Source organism: Capra hircus, chromosome 3, assembly GCF_001704415.2.
Source record: "Capra hircus breed San Clemente chromosome 3, ASM170441v1, whole genome shotgun sequence".
NCBI lineage: Eukaryota > Metazoa > Chordata > Mammalia > Artiodactyla > Bovidae > Capra > Capra hircus.
In genome coordinates this window covers 43048332-43065674 of record NC_030810.1, presented here as the reverse complement: position 1 = coordinate 43065674, position 17343 = coordinate 43048332, and the positions used below count along the sequence as shown (strand labels likewise).

The following is a 17343-nucleotide window of genomic DNA, read 5'->3' as shown; positions in this document are numbered from 1 at the left end:
ATGTATATACCTAATGTGAATTCATGTTGATGTGTGGCAAAAACCATTACAATATGGTAAAGTAATTATCCGGTAATTTAAAAAATATAGAGAGAGAGAAAAGAAAGAAATGGAAAATTTTATTCAAGCCACCCTGAGGATTATTTCTAGGAGACAGTCTTTCAGAAAGCTCTAAGGTCTGCTCTGCCTGCTAGAGACCAAATCATAGTTATGTACGTTTTTGAGACAAAGAATTACATATCAGATCATGTGCTGACAGCTTATACACTCCAGATCACCATGAACAAGTAGTGAGTGGGTCACCATAACCTCCTGCAGGATTAACAAGGAAGGTTATCTTCTAAGGAGGTCTGGCTAATGCAAACTCACTTGTGTGTGTGTGTGTCTGTTAGTTGATCAGTCGTGTCTGACTTTTTGCGACCCCAGGGACTGCAGGGCTCCCCCAGGTTCCTCTGTCCATGGAATTCTCCAGGCAAGAATACTGGAGTGGGTAGTCATTCCATGCACTAAAGGGGAGACAGGAGGTCCAAATGGGCAGAGAAAAATCTCATTCTTAAATTGTTCTTGTCTTGCCATAAAATATGAATTTTACTTAATCACAACTTTCCCCATTGCCAGTTTAGAATTCAACTTCAGTGAGTCTGTTGAGCCATTTACCACTCATTCATCTGCGCTCTCTTCTTTTGCTCTCCTGGATGTATACGCCTACACGAACATACACGTGTGCGTGTGCACGTGTGCACACACACACACACACACGACAGCTGTCAGAAAGAGGACAGAACAAAGTACACAAGCATAAAGAAGCAGAGACAAGAGACAAAATTCCTCGCATGATGCTTTGGTTCCCAGGTTGCAGGCCCGTTCCCACCCTCAGGTCCCATGAGACAGTCACAGCTCCATCCTTATTTCAAGTCCCCTCACTGTGTTCAGGCTCACTTATCAAGTGCACTGTAGTCACAATTTAAGTGCCAACCAACCTCTTCTCTTCTTCCTCTATCTACTTATCCTGGAAGATTTGATCCCCATTGGTATTCATCCCAGAACTAAATCCTATCAGTTGAAAGGGACCATTGCTTTGTATTTCTTAAGGAGAGAACCCCATAGCTTAGGAGACATTCTCAGCGGTGTGCCTAGTTGGTTCTGGCTTCATCCCATCCTGGGGCTTGAGGCTATTCTGCCATGGTTTTCAAACAGGAAATCATCGGCTCCTCATCTTTCCTCGAGGCCCTGCCACCTTTCCCCAGCTTGGCAACCCCACCTTAGTACCCCTGCTAATGTCACTTATCCAGATTCCTTTTTCTCTTAAGCCTGGCAAGTACTTAACACCTACCTGCTCTCCCCAAGAACAGCCATGTTCTCAGCCATGGACATCAGCATCTGCACTGAGGCCCCAGTTCCTTAACCCCTTGTTAAAACAGAGCCCACGAACCAGTTCACGCCGGAGCCAGGGCAGCAGCGTAGTGGTCAGACGCGGCCGCTGCGCGGAACTCTGAGGAAAATCTTTGACCAGGTGGACACGCAGCCTCCGCCGCCGCAGCAGCATCATGGGGAAGGGCGACCCCAACAAGCAAGATGTCTTCATATGCCTTCTTCGTGCAGACCTGCCGCGAGGAGCACAAGAAGAAGCACCCCGACTCCTCAGTCAATTTCGCAGAGTTTTCCAAGAAATGTTTCGAGAGATGGAAGACCATGTCGGCCAAGGAAAAGTCCAACTTCGAAGACATGGCAAAAAGTAACAAAGCTCGCTACGACAGGGAGATGAAAAATTATGTCCCTCCTAAAGGTGACAAGAAGGGATAGAAAAAAGATCCCAACGCTCCGAAAAGGCCTCCATCTGCCTTCTTCCTGTTTTGCTCCGAACATCGCCCAAAGATCAAAAGTGAACACCCTGGCTTATCCATTGGGGATACTGCAAAAAAATTGGGTGAAATGTGGTCTGAGCAGTCAGCCAAAGATAAACAGCCGTATGAACAGAAAGCAGCTAAGCTAAAGGAGAAATACGAAAAGGATATTGCTGCATACCGTGCCAAGGGCAAGAGTGAAGCGGGGAAAAAAGGGCCCTGGCAGGCGGACAGGCTCCAAGAAGAAAAATGAACCAGAAGATGAGGAGGAAGAAGAGGAGGAAGAAGATGAAGATGAGGAGGAGGAAGATGAGGAATAAATGGCTATCTTGTAATGATGTGTGTGGAATGTGCGTGTGTGCTCAGGCAATTGTTTTGCTAAGAATGTGAATTCAAGTGCAGCTCAATATTAGCTTCAGTATAAAAACTGTACAGATTTTTGTATAGCTGATAAGATTCTTTGTAGAGAAAATACTTTTTTATAAATGCAAGTTGTGGCTTTTGAGGGGCTACTACATACAGTTAGAGTTTCAAGCTTCTGATGTTAAATGTTTCTAAATATTTAATGGTTTCTTTAATTTCTTGACTTGTGTATGGTAGCACAGCAAACTCATAGAAATTAGCATCAATAGCAACTTTTGGGTTTTCTAGAATGAGAATGTTGCATTTTTTTTTTTAATTTTGTAATAAAATTATATATATTAAAAAAAATAAAAATAAAAAAAATAAAACAGAGCCCACTTCAGAGGCAGCAAATATATGACTGTCCATTTCCCCATCCCACAACAGAAATGTTTTATTAACCATATCACTCTTTCTTGCTGATGCTGGACAGGACATTGTCTTAGAATCTTTCTTAGCATGGTCCTGGAGCACCAGCAAATTATCTCCCAGGCTGGGTTCTGCTGATGTGAAAGAACGAAGATGACATTGACAAGAAAGAGATGTTTAGCAAGATTTGGGGGCATGTGTCGAACTCTAGCTTTAGTCCTTAGATTTGAGGAGAGGGCATGATTTCAAGTGTAGCGATCTCATAAGCATCTGGAAGGCCAGGCCTATAGAGGAAGAGAACCCAGGAGTGGCACCACCCTTTCCTTCCTGGGATCTCTCTGCAGCTGGGTTTGTTCCCCTCAGCTGTCTTCAACCCTGGTCAGCAGCCTCTGCATCTCCGTAGGAGCTATGTGCTCTTTGGACAATGTAGTGGTTAAAAACATGGTACTGGAGCCAGGCTTCCTGGGTCTGAATATTTACCAAATGTGGGAGGGACTTCTGGCAATTTATTTAACCCCTCCCTCCCACGGGCCTTGATTTCCTCATCTGTAAAATGGGATAATAATCAGATTTACCTCATTGGATTATTGTGGGTATTAAATGAGTTTAATGTGTAAACGTCTAGAACAGTGTTCAGTAAATGTTTGTAACCATCATTACTCCACAAGGAGACTATAATATAAGCTCCTTGAAGACTCATTTGGTTTTCCTCATCTTTTCCTAGCATATAGATGGCTCTGAATTGAGCAACACAATCTCTGAAGACCCAGAAATGGAATCTCAGCTCTCTTGCTCAGTATTTGGGTAACTTGAAAATAGGTATCCTTCTTGTAAAACTGAGATGATGATACATACTGTATAGAATTGCTTTATACAATTGTGAGTATTAAATGAGATATTGTACATAAAGCTCCAAGGACACAGCAAACCCTAAAAAATGCAAACTCTTATTATCAAGGCTAGTTATAGTGTCATGGTTATGGAGCCAGACTGCTTGGTTTTGAATTCTGGTTCTGCCACAGTTGCTTTTTTATTTTGGCAAGCGACTTAAGTTTCCTGTGCCTCAATTTCCTCCTCTGTAAAAGGGAATAATAATAGCATTTACTTCAGAGGGTTTGAGCAGGTTCAAGTTAGAACATACACATATGGCCCTTGGCCCAGTGCCTGATATATATCTCAATCATGCCAGATTATTGTTGTTTGTTTAATAAATGAATGATTTGTAGCAAAGAGCTTCAAAAATGAACTTGCTAAAGGACAGAATCATTGAGAGCTGTAATTACAAAGACCCATCCTGAAGTCAGATTCAGGTTGGGTCAAACCCATAAATGCAAGGATAACCCTGAGTGGTAGTAGCCCAGTGAACCAAGCCCTCTCCCTGTCATCTTCTCTCACTGGCCTGGGACATAAGAATAACTGGCCCACAGAATAAAAGCCTGCTAGAGCTGGAAGGAAATGGCAACCCACTCCAGCGTTCTTGCCTGGAGAATCCCAGGGACTGGGGAACCTGGTGGGCTGCCATCTATGGGGCCGCACAGGGTCGGACACGACTGAAGTGACTTAGCAGCAGCAGCAGCAGAGCTGGAAGAATCTTAGTGACGATTTTTCCTTAGTAATTGAAATGCAGAGAGATCAAGTGACCCCAGTTGCCCAAGCTTCACGTCAGTTCAGTGGCTTCATCACTGCAAAATGTGGCTTCTCCTTTCCACAATCTCTGGTCTCTGCTCCACGGCACGGAGCAGCCACGAACTTCAATTTCAGAGGGAACAGCAGAAAGATAAAGCTAGGATGGTGGGGTAGGATCTACTTTCAGCCTCTAGAGGGAGCCCTGAGCACAGGCTGGGAAACGCCAGCCTGGCACGAACCCAAGGCCTTGGGGCGCTAGCTGCAGCGTGAGGACCGGCCCTTCCAGGGCTCCTTCCAGCAGGCCAGCCCCTTCTCAGGCACTCAGAACAATGGGAAAAGCCCAAGACACGGGCGCAAACACAAGGCCTTCAGCTGTTATTCTATTCACGCAAGGTGTGGACCTACCCATGGTCCCTTAACCCTTTTGAGCCTCAGCTGTCAGGTGGGAAGTCATTTCTGCCTTGTCTAGTCCAGGACTTAAAGTCTAGGAACTTACCCCAAATAAACAGAGTCAGGCCCAAAGATTTGTATACAACAGCAAATCTCACAGTTTTTGTCTCATGACCCCTTTATACTCTTAAAATTGACTGAGGATCCCAAAGAATTATTGGCTTGTATCTATCAATATTTACCACAGTAGAGATTAACTCTAAGAAACATCTGAATATATATTTACTTAGAAATAGCATATACATTAGCATAAAGAGCATTTTTGTAACATAACATTTTCTAAGACCAAATATTTTTTTCAAGTCTAATATCTGGCTTAATGGAAGAGAGCTGAATTCTCCGTTTGCACTGAGTACATGGCAATTCCACGTGTCTTGTAACCTCTGAAAGAGTCCTCTCTGCACCATGAGAATGAGAGTACAAAATGGCTTTAACCTTGAGGACTCTCCGAAAGGACATGGCAGAAGTCCAGGGGCCACACTTTGAGAACTGCTGGTAGAAAAGACATTTTTCTTAGTGCCATCTATAGCAGGGAGACTCTGCTCTCTCTTCTTACTGCCACCAAGCTGGTTCAGCCTTGCATTATATGGGGCATGTGACAGCGAAATTCTCAGGACCGGTGGCCTTATGCCTGACCCTCCTACCACTCCCAAGTGTGGAGGGAATTCTTCGTAAAACACAGCATGTTAAGTGCTCCCCACCCCCCAGTCCTCTCATGACCCTTGACTGTCTAGTCAGTGCTTATACACCCAAGGGTCAGGCTCCCTGGTCTGCAGCCAAAATCCCCAGCCTTATGTCACACTCCACATGCCTGATATGCCTGATGGTTTTAGCAAAGCAAGACTATTAACCCTCCAGCATATATGTGCCTTCTGTGTCCCACCTCTGTGCCTTCTGCTTCCCAGGTGGTTCAGTGGAAAAGAACCGCCTGCCAGCAGAAGATGCAGGAGACACAGGTTCAATCCCTGGATCGGGAAGATCCTCTAGAGGAGCAAATGTCAATCCACTCCAGTATTCTGGCCTGGAAAATTCCATAGACAGAGGAGCCTGGCAGGCTACGGTCCATAGGTTCGCAAAGAGTCAGACATGACTGAGCTTCTAAGTACAGCACCTTTTGGATGACTCTGTAGTGTTCAGTGATTTTTAATTGATTTAATTATGTAAATATGACCAAAATTATCCTATAAACAAAAGATCCACTTGTTTAATCTGTCTCACATTGGATCATAAACTCCATGTGATCAAAGTGTGTTTTACACACCATCAGATTCCCAGAAGCTCACCCATTAGTGAATACACACATACTTAACGATCAATAAATGTTTCAATTTACTTTATATAATATCTCTTCTAGTTCCACATTGCTTTCAGGATAGAATTCAGGTTCTTTACTTAGCAGGACAAAGAAGTTTCAGTAAGAGCCAGTCCCAGCTTTCTTCAGACCTCACTTCCCGCCACTCCGTCACACCATGTACCTTACCCTCCAGCAGTACCAAATTTGCCTGTGCTCTCAGGCCTCCAAGCCCTTTCTTGTGCAGTGCAGCTTTCTTTGCCTGGAATGGCCTCTCTCCACCCTCAGCAATGGGAGCACACCCGTACACTACCTGCGCCTTATCACCTGGATAAGTGCTGCTCACCCTGTCTTAGCCCAGTGCTCTACTCTGGACAGCCCTCCTTTTCCATGGCCCTTCCATTCTGGACAAGAGGGTCTAACAGATCATCCTTAGCCCCTTGAACTTCTACGCACCCTGCCTTGAAGGGCACCGGATTATAGTTACCTGTCCATTTGACAGTTTCTTCCACCCTACCCCAGAAACCTGTAAGATCTTTAAAAGCAGGGACCAGATCTTACCCATTGTTATATCTCCAGAGCCTGGTAGGAGCATGAACACAGTAGGTACTCAATGTTAGCTGAACCCCTGCCTTTGTCTCTGCCTTTAGAATGTCAGTTCCCTGGGAAAAGGGAGGATTTTATGTAACTGTATATCTTCAGCCTCTGGCGGGAACATGGTGGGCACTCCACTGATGTTTGCTGAGTGGCCACGTCTCCCCCCAGGATGCCCTGCCCACTAACAATAAGCTACAGGTTGCATGTCAATCACTGTGAGCTAATCACTGCTGCTAGGCTTTGGGAACTTTCATTGGAAAGACTGATGCTGAAGCTTCCAGAACTTTGATCACCTGATGTGAAGAACTGACTCATTGGAAAAGTCCTTGGTACTGGGAAAGATTGAAGGCAAAAGGTGGCAGAGGATGAGATGGTTAGATAGCTTTACAAACTCAGTGGACATGAGTTTGAGCAAACTCCAGGGGATAGTGGGAGACAGAGGAGCTTGGTGTGCTCTAGTCCGGTGAGTTGTAAAGAAGTGGATACAACTTAGCGACTGAACAACAGCAACACCCTTTGGGAAGGATTAAAGAGAAAAACAAAACTCTAGCACTTATAGGAGTATATATTAGTTACGACCCAACATAATTGTCTATTGATGGCCTCTGCTTTTCAAAATGCTTTTCAATGGATTCTACTAGTTATACTTCTTGTCAAGAAGCATATCTCACAGCAAGAAAGGCTAAAGAATAATTCTAAGATAGCCCTGTCCCTCCCCCACCACACACTCTTCATCAGCAGTGCTCTAGTTTCTATTCTCCCTGGGCCTGCTCTGCACCTGCCCACACACCGGGGCTCCGACGACTCTTTTGACAAACCAGCAGACCCACCTGTGTGTCCAGCATTGGCCCTTCCTCCTCTCTTTCGACCTTACTGACACTTTCCCAGAGCCCAAAGGGCTTCTCTTCCCCAGTCCGCTCCTATCTCACTTGGCAGTCCCCAGATGCCCAGAGTCCTGGCCCTATCTTCTGAAGCAGAGCTCTGGTAGCAGAAGAAAGGGCCGTTGGGGGCAGGAAAGAGGTGTGCACAGAACAGTCTCCAGTGTGCCCAGACACACCCACTGAAGTGGCAGATACAGTCTTATTTCCTGTATTATGGAGAAAAAAAAATTATCAGTTTCCTATTAGGGAGCACATGGCTGGTTGTGTAACTGCATTCTTTACAGCCGTTTACCTAATTGATTTCTTTCCAACCATCCTGTTTATCAGCAGATATATTAAAAATGACTGTGAAGTTGAGGGAATAAAAGATAAAGAAAGAAATTCACGTTTGAGAAGAGGCTACTATGCACCAGGCAAGGACTGTGCTGGGCATCGTTATATGTGTTATAATAGCTCTTGAATCCTCACCGAAACTGGCACACAAACAAAAAGGCCCTGTGCTACTAAATACTTATCATCCACATATCCCAGGGCCTCAGAAAGTTTTAAGTGGTCACACAGCTGATAAGCAGTGTTACCATGATTTGAATGCAATTTCCACAAAACCCATGCTTCTTACACTATACAAAGTTTTTCCGTTATGGAGCAGCTGCTATATGGCAAGGCACTTTGCAAATGATTTTTCATGAATCTTCCCCACGGCATTATGGGAAGGGATTTCATACAACCATTTCATAGGCAACATAACCAGTACTTAGTCCACGTCCATATTTACAAGTCAGGAGATTGCACCTTGAAATCTTTAAAACACACTCACTCATCCACCCATACGTACACACATATCAGATAGAAAAATCAGCTCCAGCTACATTATTCAGGAAAGGATAACAGGAAATTGGGTGCCTATGAAATTGATGGTAGGGTGGGCTCTAGGCTGGGCCCCCAGGAATGACACCCAGAGCAACACCCAGATGGTACCTCAACTGCTGTCTGCAGGCCCTGGGATTGAGGAGTTGCCATTTTCAGTGCTGGCTCTGCATCAGCCAGACCCGCATCAACAACATAGTGTAGCAACAAGGGGCCCCTCCCTCGTCCCCACGTAACTCTAATTTGAGTCTCCTGCAAGCACATCTAAACGACGTGTTCTAATCCCCCTCAGCACCAGTGAAGGAGGCTGATGAAGGTGGATTTTACCTTCACAGCCTCTTAGTTCAGACAGGCACACAGAAGACGCAGGGGATGGCTGCTGAGCAAGTCATCCTACTGTATCGGTCATAGTCTGTGTTCCCATGGGCCCTGACGGCTGCTGCTGAGAAGCCCCCTTCAGAAGGAGCTAAGGATCAAGTCCTCGTACGCACAAGGCTATGTGTGGTGCTCATTATTGCTTTTATCTGCAACATAGATCCCATTGTGTCAATCTACCAGTCTGCCAGTGAGGGAAACCCAAGCTGGCTCTTGGGCTTCCTTGGGAAATAACCCAAGACATATGTTTGGACTTTATGTGCTTTTGAGCTCACATCACCTGATTTCATGGTCATGCACTATAGAATAATGGAATATTATTTGTATACATATATGCCTATATATATATTTGGCCTCTGAAGGTCAAAAAAGGGTATTTCATATGCCACAGAATGTGATCAGGTGTTTGCTTGTGTCAGTGGCAATGGGGACAGATAATCAGACCTGGTAGAGGGAGGATCAACTAGATTTAATGACTGACTGAATGAGGGTTATGAATAGATGTTGTAAAGGACTTAGAAGAAGCCAGTGCTACAGACAGCCCCATGAAATGGAACAAGCGTGGATCTTGAACTGGACAGAATTAGTTCAAACTCAGTCTCATCACTTACTAGCTGTGTGGCCTTAAGCATGCAAATTAACTTCTCTGAACTTCAGTTTTTTCATCTATTATATGGAGGCTTCTCCCAAGGCAAAAGAAATAAAAGCAAAAATAAACAAATGGGACCTAATCAAACTTACAAGCTTTTGCACAGCAGAGGAAACCATAAACAAAGTAAAAAGACAACCTATAAAATGAGAGAAAATATTTGCAAACTATGCAACTAACTAGGGCTTAATTTCCAAAATATACAAACATTTCATGCAGCTCAACAACAACAACAGCAACAAAAACAACCCAATTGAAAAGTGGGCAGAAGAACTAAATAGACATTTCTTCAAAGAAGACAGTCAACAGGTGTATGAAAAGATGTTCAACATCGCTAATTATTAGAGAATGCAAACCAAAGCTAAAATGAAGTATCACCTCACACCAGTCAGAGTGGCCATCATTAAGTATACAACTAACAAATGCTGGGAAGGGTATATTTCAAGCCATTAAATTCAAGAGCAATTTGTTATGTAACTGCTCATAATTAATGCAACCCCATAATCCAGCATATTGATACTTTTGCAGTACAATGTATAAATATTCAAAGCAAGTGGTTTAAATAACACCTCAGTTCAGTTCAGTTCAGTCTCTCTGCCATGTCTGACTCTTTGCGACCCCATGGAATGCAGCACACCAGGCTTCCCTATCCATAAGCAACTCACGGAGCTTGTTCAAACTCATGTCCATTGAGTCAGTGATGCCATCCAACCATCTCATCCTCTGTTGTCCCCTTCTCCTCCTGCCTCCAATCTTTCCCAACATCAGGGTCTTTTCCAATAAATCAGTTCTTTGCATCAGGCGGCCAAAGTATTGTAGCTTCAGCTTCAGCATCAGTCCTTCCAATGAATATTCAGGACTGATTTCCTTTAGGATGGACTGGTTGGATCTCCTTGCAGTCCGAGGGACTCTCAAGAGTCTTTTCCAACCCCACAGTTCAAAAGCATCAATTATTCGGCACTCAGCCTACAAATTAACTTACCTCAATTCAGTCTAGTTTGACTGCAAAATGATTTGCCCTAAACTTTAGGCTTTTGATTTTCACAGCATTTTTATTTTATTTTATTTTGCAATGGTAAAATAAAAAATTATAAACAGGGATTACATAATGCAAAACACTTGGAGGCAGGCACAATTTTCAGTCCCAGAGTGTGTCAGAAAAATGCCCTGAACTGAGTTAGTTCTCCTACAAAAAGAACACTAACAGCCGCAAACTGCCTTCCCCACCAAACTATATACTCAAAAGTATAGCCTTTCTTATCTTTATAGACTTTGCACCCAGAAGGACTCTTGGAGATCACCTAGGCCATAGTTTTCCAAGGGACAATAAAGAGGTCACACTTATGAGAATTGGGAAGATTGGGAGAGGCACTTGTAATGCAGATTCTGAGGCCTTAACCAGGCCTGCTGAGTCAGAATCTCAGACCTAGGAATCATATTGGCTTCATGGTGTTGGATAAGTTAGCTAACCTTTTTAAGGTTGAGTTTCTACATCTATAAAATGGGGATAATAGTACGCACTTCTGAAGATTTTTAGGAGGATCAAAGGAAATGCTGTAGTCAAGTGTCCAACACAGTGCCTGGCATAAAAATGATTTCTGAACTGAGTTATATAATTAAGGCTGTCGCTTGATTCCAGGGAGCCCAGCACCAGGGGAATACATAAAACCACTCCACCTGCCGTATGAGGCATCGGTCAGGTACAACAGCTTAATTATGATAATGGTCTTAATATCAGCAACATGATTGTTGAATGTTTTAAGTGCCAGGTACTGATCTAAGCACTTAGCTAACATTAACAAATTAAATTTTCATAACAATCCTGTGAAGTAGATATTTTTTTAGACCCATTTTACAGATACAGACAATGAGGCACAGAGCAGTTAAGTAACAGGCTAAAGTTAGAGCTTCCATGGGGCAGAGCCAGGATTTAGTTTACAAATCTAAATAGTTTGTAACAAAAAGATTTGCCCAGGCTTGCTCACCCTAAAATAAAAGAGAAGGGACCTCAAGTCCCCCAAACAGCCTTGTTTCTTGATGAATGTCTGCTATTCTGCCTCAGAGTGATAGCTGAAGCTGCGATCCCAAGTGAATTGTGGATCCTGGCAAAGCTGGCTCTAATGCTCTTACCAGTAGTGTGTTTGGATGGAACAAAGGGAAACACTAGGCTTAGGGCAGATGAACATCTTCTGGAAAAAGCAGTCCAGGCAGGAAGCCTGGAGGGACCATGAGTAGCATAGCTTCTTTTAGCCTAAGCCAACCTCAGCTTTAGAGCCTTCATGCAACCTATTTCCCATGGCCCAGAATTCTCCCTGGGCTTCTTTATCCTTCAGGTCCTATTCTTTACATCCTCAGAGAGGCCCTAATCTGATCATTTCATTTGAAATAAATGTCCTGTCCCATCCCCCATTCTTGATTATTCTCTGTAATAGCCCACTCTTTAGTTCCCACTAGCACTATGAATTTAATGATTTTTAGAAATCTTTCATCTGTTTAACGATCTTCCTCACCGCTTCAGGAGGACAGGAACCATGTCTGTCTCATTCTCGGCTGTAAACTCCAGAACTTGATCGTAAACAATGTCTGGCACATAATTGATTCCATCAGAACTTGTTAAATGCTGGCGAATATGATGAAAAACCTTAGTAGACACCCTGGCCTTGTCCTCTCCTGCTCACATTGACTCCCATTCCTCACCACTTCATCCTAAATCTTTCTCTTTGACAGGAATCACAAGCTAAGGCCCTTGAATAAGGCACAGACCTTATTCAGGCTTCAGTTATAGCTTCCAGGTGGTAGAGCCAGGATTTGAACCGGGAGAACCTAAATAGTTTGTAACAGTAAGATTTCTCCCACTCTCTTCCCATCTTTATCACAAAGTATCCACATATTGTGGGAGGAAGGCTGAACCCAGTACAGAAGAGTGACCTGAAGAGAATGGTTAAAAAAAAAAAAAAAACTTAAATGTTATTACAAGTAACCAGCTTTCGAGCCCCAAAGCCTTCAATCCTACCTAGAGATTGTTATAATGAGTGAAGTAAGTGAGACAGAGAAAGAGAAATATCTTATGACTTTCCTTACATGTTGAATCTAAAAAGAATGATACAAATTAACTTACAAAACAGAGACACATAGACAGTAGCGAATAAACTTATGGTTGCCGGGGGAGGAAAGGGGAAAGGCATAGTTAGGGAGTTTGGGATGGACACTGCTGTATTTAAAATGGATAACCTACAAGTTTTATAGCACATGGAATATATACCACATGTATGTATAGCACATGGAACTCTGCTCAGTGTTATGTGGAAGGCTGGATGGGATGGGAGTTTGGGGGAGAATGGATCCATGTACATGTATCCCTGAGTCCCATCGCTGTTCACCTGAAAATATCATAATATTGTTTGCTAATTGACTATGTGTGTGTATGCTAAGTCGCTTCAGTGTGTATGACTGTTTGTGACCCTGCGGACTGTAGCCCAACAGGCTCCTCTCTGTCCATGGGATTCTCCAGGCAAGATCTCTGGAGTGGGTTGCCATCCCCTCCTCCATGGCTTCCCAATTCAGGGACTGAACCCGCATCTCTTATGTCTCCTGCATTGGCAGGCAGGTTCTTTACCACTGGTGCCACCTGGGAAGCCCACAATTGGCTATACCACAATACAAAATAAAAAGTTAAAAAAAAAAAATCAACAACAAAGCCTTCAGTCCCAGAAAGAAAAATAGAATAGATTCGGTGATTTACACTACAGGGAGCGGTGTTTTCTTCAAACCAGAACCAGCTTCATTAGCCACTATATACAGTCCATTGAGTGATATCCAAGGTTTGAGCCAATTAAACCACAGCTGAGATCATGGCTGGTGAAAAATGATGGCAGAGACAAGGCCCCAGAGCCCCATCTCACACCCCACCTGTAGACAATCCATAGTCTATTGACTCTGGCAACAAAAAATAGTGAAACACTTCGGGGACAGGGGAGTAACTTTGCTGCTAAATGTGTTCTTCCCCTGCAGAGTCCTAAGAAAGTAAAAGTGATAGCTCGAATCACTTCAAAGTGGCAAATGGTACAATTCAATGAAGAAACCAGGCTTGCACAATCATTAAAACAGCAGAATCTCCCAGAAGCCAATTCCTAGAAATAAAATGCCAACCACAGTACAAATCATTAGAAAGCATTTGGAGCAGGAATTTCCAGCTTGATAGAAACCATCCATTTAGTGTTCAGAGAGAAAAGAACAGCATTAACCCAAGTCCTTATACTTGCTGTGTTGCTGAGACTTGAAATTAATTATTCAACTAAAGAATTGCTCAGAAATTCATTTGACATTTTTTAGCTCTGTGACCCTGGGCATGTTACTTGACTTCTCTGGGTCTTTATGGAAATAATTGCCATTCATATTTGCCTCAGCTGGTACAAAGACTAAATAATTTATAATATACATAAGTGCCTAGCACAGTGTCTGACACATAGTAAATGCTATGAAAGTGTTGAAAACCAATTATTCTTTGCAGATGTTGATATGGTTGTTGCAAATGTGGCTTACAATGGAGATTGCGCACATCTCCATCACATTGAATCCTATGACCAGTTTGCTTTTCCGTTTTCATCCTAGAACAACCTCAGTGTCTTTCTCTGTGTATCCTGGTGCCAGCAATGAAGTGAAGTCGCTCAGTCGTGTCCGACTCTTTGCGACCCCGTGGACTGTAGCCTACCAGGCTTCTCCATCCAGGGGATTCTCCAGGCAAGAATACTGGAGTGGGTTGCCATTTCCTTCTCCGGGGAATCTTCCCGACCCAGGAATCGAACCCAAGTCTCCCACATTGGAGGCAGATGCTTTAACCTCTGAATAATAATAAGCATTCAGTAAGTATCTGTGATGAATAAACAAAGGCATACTACTCTGAGGTTATAAAATGAATAACACACAGTCCTTGCCCTTGAAGAGCTCATATCCACTGGGGGAGAAAGACGCTAAACAAAACTCCATCATATTGTTGATTAGAATTCTTAAAGAGGTATGAAAACATGCTGTTAGAATTGGCTTAGCTTGGGGTCATGAGGGGAAAAGGTGATGTGTAAAACAAGACTCAAAGGAGGAGAGGACTTTGGCCAATTGAAGGTCACATGAAGGAGATGCATCTCAACTGCGTCTGAAGGATGAGTAGGAGTTGGCCAGATGAAGGAGGAAGAGAGTACTCTGGACAAATGAAGCAGCATTCATGCACTCCAGACTCTTGTGTGGGGTGAGCATATGGGCCTGCTTAAATGGAAGAGAGATACTTCACCATCAGCCTATAAATTCCTGTAGAACAGAGGTCAGCAAGATTTTTCCTAAAAAGGGCTAAATAGAAAATATTTTCAGCTTTGTGAACCATCTAGTCTGTCACAACTAGATAACATGTAAACAATGACACAGACAGGTTCGGCCCCCGGGAAGGCTGGATTTGACCCACGGGCCCTAGTTTGCCACCTCCTACCACAGAGCAAAGAACAAAGAAACTCCCCTCCTGCTTCCCAAGGATACAGTGCACGCAGGTGCCCAACCCATAGGACTTATGCTCAGGAGTCTTCACATGATCAGACATACTCTTTGCATGGATTTGCTGTGTTACAAATTTTGTCAAAACTTAGTGGCTAAAATCATTAATAGCTTTGATGATTTCTGTAGGTCAGGAAGAAATTTGGGCAATTCTGGTTCAGAAGCTTTTATGAGGTTGTAGTCAAGGGCTGCAGGTATCTGAGCTCTACTGAGGCTACAGAATCTACTTCCAATAAAAGTAGTTGACAAGAGGGTGCTGGCTTTGGCAGGTAGCCTCAGCTCTTCTCCATATGGCTTCTTTGAGTGTCCCCCACAACACCATGTCCAGCTTCCCCCAGAGCAAACACTCTAAGGGACCAAGGTGGAAGCCGTGGCCTAGCCTAGGACTCGCACACTGCCAATTTTGCCATGTTATCCATCCTACAGACATGGATTTAATATGGGAACAGTATCTGAATATACAAGGCCTGAATACTTGGAGGCAAGGATTACTGAAGGTTATGTTGATGCCGGCTACCACACTCTTTCCCCATAACCTACGGCAACACATGCTTCACTCGTTTCCTAATCTTCTTTCCCCTCTTTCAGCCGAATGCTACCACAGAACCTTCAGAGAATTTGAACATCCCAAACCCTCATATTACCCTTAAAAGACAATAAGAAAATCTCTTGGATAAAATGAAAATGTTAAGAGTTAAATGAGTCCTTGCTACCTTTACCCAGAGCATGAGAGAGACTAGACTACAAATACAGGAAGTTCATCTCCAAAATTCTCCCTGAAGGAAACAGTTTATTGGAGAAACCATTAGTTGCTCCCCAAACAATAAACTTTTGGGCTTCCCTGGTGGCTCAGAGGTTAAAGGGTCTACCTCCAATGCAGGAGACCTGGGTTCGATCCCTGGGTTGGGAAGATCCCCTGGAGAAGGAAATGGTAACCCACTCCAGTATTCTTGCCTGGAGAATCCCATGGACAGAGAAGCCTGGTAGGCTACAGTCCACGGGGTTGCAAAGAGTCGGACACGACTGAGCGACTTCACTCACTCACTCAACAATAAACTTTCATCCCAGCTTCCTCACATACAGGTGAGCTGCATGAAATAGCCAATTACTTCACTCTTCACCTTCCGTAAGTGAAACAGCTTACTGTTCTCCAAACAAACCCAGAGGGGCTATTTGAGAAAAAGGGGTGACCAATTATTTGTACCCTATCAAACTATTTGCAACTTAAGGTTCTAACACTTTAGAGCCGACAAGCCCTTACCTTTCTCTCTAGCCTCCAGCTTGGTCCAGCATCCCTTCCCCCTGCACTCCTGACCAACAACCATCCTGCTTCTGTTCACAGGTACCACAGGTCCTTTCTGGCTAGGCAGGGCCTTGGGAGAAGCTAGGTGACATTTCTTGGGAGGACCTCTTCAGCTGGTGCACAGAGGCACTGTTTTGTGGCTAGGGGGAAAGAGAGTTTTGTTTCTCTTGCTCAGATGACAGTAGACAGTTGACAGAGAAGTGAGGATGACAAGGAGGGACAGGATACTGTATGACCCAGCTCCAACTGCTGGACTTCTCTGAAATCCTATAACCAAGAAGATGAGGGCCAGCAGCTGAGAGAGACAACTTGTTGAGATATAGACGTCTCTGGCCAAAACTAGTGTTTCTTGGGGATTCAGATGACAAACTGTGGCAGAGAAGTGGGACCATTCTCCATAACTCTCAAGATCCAGTAACACACAGGGCTGCTGAGTCTCAGGAACTAGGGCACATTGTGAGGAAGCTCCCCAGCACTGACATTGCTGTTCTCACAATTAGTATAGCCAGCAGAAGCAGCAGCAAGGCTGCCCAAACAGTGTTAAGAGCTGAGGTGTCACCAAGGGGGAAACCACAGTACAAGACATGTGCCTCTACCATATACGTAGGTTATGGGGAATACTTTGGCCCCATGATGCAAAGAGCCAACTCATAAGACCCTGATATTGTGAAAGACTGAAGGCAAAAGGAAAAGGGGTGACAGAGGATGAGATAGTTGGATGGCATCACTGACTCAATGGACGTGATTTTGAACAAACTTCTGGGAGATAGTGGAGGACAGAGGAACTTGGCATGGTGCAGTCCAGGGGGTCGCAAAGAGTGGGACACAACTTAGCAACTGAACAGTAACAAAAGCTGTTCCATGGGGATACCTGGAAATGACCCAGGCACCTCTCGGTAATGGAGACAAACTCCTATAATTTGACATGTAGGTGCCTGCAGTGATATTTTGGGGTATTCATATAAATGTGAAATGAAGTAAAAGTGTCAGTCACTCAGTCTTGTCTGACTCTTTACAACCCCATGGACTGTAGCCTACCAGGCTCCTCTGTCCATAGAATTCTTCAGGTAAAATTACTGGGGAGGGTTGCCATTCCCTTCTTCAGGGGATCTTCCTGATCCAAGGATTGAACCCAGGTCTCCTGCACTGCA

General features: G+C 44.0%; 1 pseudogene; it reads left to right on the top strand.

Annotated features, from left to right (window-relative positions):
• LOC102180176 lies at window positions 1505-2540 on the top strand (annotated as a pseudogene).